The sequence below is a fragment of the Xenia sp. Carnegie-2017 genome, unplaced genomic scaffold (genome assembly GCF_021976095.1).
Source record: "Xenia sp. Carnegie-2017 unplaced genomic scaffold, XeniaSp_v1 HiC_scaffold_16, whole genome shotgun sequence".
NCBI classification, from domain to species: Eukaryota; Metazoa; Cnidaria; class Anthozoa; order Malacalcyonacea; family Xeniidae; genus Xenia; species Xenia sp. Carnegie-2017.
In genome coordinates, this window is record NW_025813469.1 from 8797996 (window position 1) to 8802909 (window position 4914).

Genomic DNA, 4914 nt, shown 5'->3' on the forward strand with positions numbered 1-4914 from the left:
TAAATAACCTACATTCCTTTATCCTTGGCAAAGGGTGAGTAGACCTTAACAACTTTCAAAACCCTTTCGTTTTCTTCGATGATATGTCTTCTTCTTTTGGGAAAGGTCCCATCCATAACTATCGTACAAGCATCATGTCCTGCTTGTTGCTCTTACAAAAAGCCACTAACTGATCACGCTGCTCATTAAATGTTATCTCTGACTCCCCTTCAGGTATATCTGGAATAATTTGTAATGGTTCAACTAATTTCCGTTTTCTAACAGCCTTTTTCTTCTCATAAACCAAACCAGCGTCTTCCGATTTTTTTCTATAATTTGTTTATAAAAACACGAAACACAAGCTAGTTACACAACAGTTATAAAGGCCCGTTTTTACGAAAGAAAACTTTGCACAAAACGTAAAATTTTTCATAGTGCGCATGCGCTAAATATGGTAAAATATGCATCAAATTTTCCAGTGAAAGAAAATGGAATGTTTATTCGAGAAGAGATTTTTCAACTTTGTGTTATTGGTCTGGCGAAAGCGTGTGCAATCTGAAAAATTAAACATTCTTTTGAAAAATTTCTTAAGTGGAAACGGGCTTTAAGTGGTGCCCAGCCTCTCTTCAGGGAGTTAACGAACAATGGAAGTTTGCCAAGAATGTTAGACTATAACAGGATAGTAAGTAAGAAAAATGTTTTGTCAAAATTATCTAACATAGAATGCATGATGTAATTTTCATGCCAAGAATATGTAAATTTTAACCTCTCTCGCAGTTTTCCTTCCTATATTTAGCTGGCGATCTTTGATTTTCTTTGCCCAGAATTGTTAAAAAGTAGTTTAATGATAGAATTATCTATGCTATTATGTTAAACGATAACAAACAAATGTGAACTAGAAAGAAAGTGACTTATTACATAGCCCAATCCAAAAAGCAGTAGATTTTTTACGTAAGTACCACGAGAACGTACCTTGTTCAACACGACTACGGTCAGGTTTTCCTCGGTAAGGACCTCCGTAAATCTTAAGTCTTTTTTATTTGACTATTTTTGCAACCGACGATTAAATGTATTGCATACACTGAGACTCATTGACTGCATAAGTTATGTAACAAATTTTAGCCTTATCCCGGTCTTGTTACAAATTGACTTTTTTCTTACCTTGAACTATTTTCTGTCGTTTTTTCTTCATCTATAGCTGTAGACTATAATCAAGGCATGCATGCCTGTCAAGTATTTCAGGCGATAGTTGCCTCTAAAAAACTACTCATCTTTGAAATCTTCTGACATTTAGGGTTTGCATGATTCAACAACAATTGATCCCCAAATAAAAAGCTGAAAACACATATATACGTTTTGCAGCTATTGCAAATTTAAAATCCGAAGCATTTTGGCCTCATTAAGAACAAATTACTGCTGAGTCTACAAATTCCAAATGTCGCCAAATTTCAAATATGAGCATTTTATAAGATACATTGCATTCTTGGTACTATAAATGGTTTGTGCAAACTTTAGCTTAGTTGTTTGCTTAATCAGATGTGTGTTTTTTTTTGTAAATTAAACAATGATTAAACGACAGTGGCATATGCAAGGCCGGAAAAATGCAGTGGAAGTTGTTTGAGGTATTTTCAAACGTACATCATACAACAACTTGTGGTGTGTCTATATACTTAAAATGTTCCATGCATTACTGCATTCATATACTAAAAGGTTTCAAGAACTTAAAAATTAATGTATTCAGGACAAACATAGTCGACTACTCATAAATGATAAATAAAAACTAATGTAGAATTCATAGTTTTACATACTTTAGAATAACTGTCAGTGTGTACTTTATTGCCACTTGGATCAAATTCCTAAATGGACGGTCACAGATATCACATACTTCTGTATTTATGTAAATCTTCATAAATACATGATCTTGAACAATTATAGCTACGTATTTGATGAGGTTTCAATGCGTTAATTTTTTCTGAATTTCTTATGACTCAGAAAGAGTGCCCCCCCTCCCCCGCGCCTTTACATTTGGTTTTATCTTTTGAAGGGTGATTTTTTCGATCGTTTGATTATTTTTGCCGCTATTTTGTCGTCGGCCAACTATACTTATATTTCAATGGCATTAAAGTGCCTATATCACCTTCAGGGAAATAACCCATTTAGATAGAGTTTAAGAACATTCACAATGTATTTTATCTTGGCTTTTTTCGTATCTGACCGCGAGGTGCTGTGTCTGGGTCTAGTTCACTGAACGTGACGTGCATTAGAAAACACGCTGCTTTTTAACTTCGTAGAATTATAGTATAATTCAATAATAAAAAGCCCAACACAATTAAAGTTTAATAAAAATACATTCCTCGACTTTGTCACAAATATCACTAGAAACTACAGCGTTAAAAAGCAGCGTTTTCTACAATGTACGTCACATTAGCTGAGCTAGCCCCACTCACAACACCTCGCCGTCAAACACGAAAAAAAAGCCAAATTTGAGACCAAAAAAGTCAAGGAAGATAAAATTTTTGTCTTATAAAATACATAGCAAATGTTGTTAAATCATCAACTCTATCTAAATAGATTATTTTTCTTAGGGTAATATTACTGATATAGTCACTTTAATGATTTATAATCCGCACTTGCATCGATGCTAACTGTGCAGTTTGCTTTCATACAAAAAAAAAACAGAGCATAAATTTACATTTTGAAACCTGATTCACACATAATATCAAACACATCTTACATTTTTCACCAACGGTCCACTTACCATGCCGGTAACCGAGGTCCACAAAGCGATGAACTTTTTCTTATCTTTAATAATTTCTATTAGCATGTTCCAACCAATTTCATTGCACAAAAGTTTTCTCCATCGATTTCGTTATCTTAAAAAGACAACAATTTGTATTTCAATGAACAAGAAACGAAACCGTGAACTGAGTTTTTTCAAATTACCTTCAAATACGGTGACTGAATTCGACAAAGTATTAGCTTGGAAAAAGAAACAATGTTTACACACCAGAGCTTTCATTTGACAGTAAAGACATCACCGAAAAGTTATATTTTACTCAAAAAACCGAGTAAAAAACCTCGGCGAGAAGCTAGCAATGTTCAGTAACCCTTCACAAGGAATCCACTTTTTGGCGCAAATATACCAAAAAGCTTTTCGAATCCGTGAAAATGATGTAACAACTTATAAAGTGGAAACACTGATTTACAAAAAGAATAAAAGTCTTCGGAGCGCTTGCTTGTTTTGTTGGTTTTTTACAATTCTGTGTAACTTATATAATAAAACAATGCGCTGATTATATAGTTTTAATAAAAAGTGGTGATAATAAGCGTTGTTACGTGCCAAATACGTACTGACTTTTTTACATCAACTATATCAGAAATGGTCAGTCATTTAGTTTTGGTTCACCAAAATGATCCTGGTTTACACATAACATGTGATATACCTGGATGTCAATTAACTTTTACACGAGTTTTTTCTTACAAAAGTCATCTACGTCGTACTCACAGAGACATTAATATTAAGAAGCCAGTAGCCCAATTAACACACGGCATCGAAGAAGTGAATCGATATGGAAGAGTTTTGCACGAAGATGAAGAAATAGTTGAAACTCATAATGGAGATGAAATTAATAAGATGAAACGTGCAAACGCTCTCTATATACTGAAGCTAAAGGAAAAGAACTTTCTCACTCAAACATCACTTAATAGTGTGGTTCAAAAATACGTACAACTGGCATTGTTAAAAGAACCCTAAGTGCGTTGAGAAAGGAAGTGGCAAAGACACTGGCAAAAGATGGCATAGAACTAACGAACATCGAAGGATTAAGTGACTTATTCGACAATGATCACCCTTTATGAATCCTTTTCGCCAATATTGAAACACAGTATCAACAAACAGTATTTCAGAAATTTTTTTTTCTTAGTGATAAGAATAATGGTTAATACTTAACATCTTCACATCTGAGCATGCTCACTAGATTATACTAGACAATATATACATTTATTCAAGCTGTATAGGTATACAAAACACGTGTTCTAATATTAATGAAATGCATGCAATTATCTTAGTTTATATTGAAGTAATTACATTCGAAATTAAGGAACCAAGACGTATACTACTTGGTCATGTATCAAAAAGGAGACGTGTTGCAACAGGTCATAAAGAAATTTTGGTTAACAAGGAATTCGTGTATGTCCCATTGCTAAAATCCTTGGAACAAATGCTCAATCAGTCAACAGTTTTTTCTCAGGTAATTCAATGAGTTAGCTAAAACTATTAACCGTTCAGTGGATTTTATTACTTGTTAAAATTTTAATAGGGTTGCCGTTTGTATGGTAATCATTAAATTAAGACCGAAGATTGAGGTTAAACACTTTAATTTTTAGTTGCCGAAATACATAGTTCTATATCGTTGGTATTTTGATAGTCAACGAAATATTTAGTTGAATTTTTGCTTTCTTCAGGTTGAACAAACAATCCCATAATCCCATCTGAACAATAAAGTGTTCATTACAGTTATTAAACCCTCATAAAAGTACCGATAATTATATTAGAGATTTCTGCGATGGTAAGCTATACTAATGCCATCCGTTATTTTCGAGAAAGTCTCGGGCAATTCAAATAATTCTTTATTACGATGAACTGGAGATAGCAAATTCATTGGGAAGTAAGGCTGGAAAACACAAATTAAGTAATTAATTGCTGTTTGACGTCATGAAATTCTAATTATGCCTTTTACTTAATAATATGACTATCATTAAAATTATAAGTTGCAACTTTCCCACTCACTATTTCCCAAACACCAGAACTATTGGCATAGAGGAACTAACTTTTAATGTAGTAATTTTTTATCACACTTTGGGCAATATTATTCAAGAGAAAAGATCGCAACATTCAACTAGTTGCACTTGTTACCGTTCCTCTTGTTAAAAAAT

At 33.3% G+C, this 4914-nt stretch overlaps 1 long non-coding RNA gene across 1 annotated transcript; it reads right to left on the reverse strand.

Moving 5' to 3' along the window:
• Positions 1 to 1807: 1807 nt before the first annotated feature.
• On the reverse strand, positions 1808 to 2948 carry LOC124437389. Its single transcript, XR_006945679.1, has 3 exons — positions 2923 to 2948; positions 2738 to 2852; positions 1808 to 1835 (listed from the first exon to the last, which is right to left on the reverse strand). It is a non-coding gene; the product is annotated as an uncharacterized LOC124437389 (long non-coding RNA).
• Positions 2949 to 4914: the final 1966 nt, after the last annotated feature.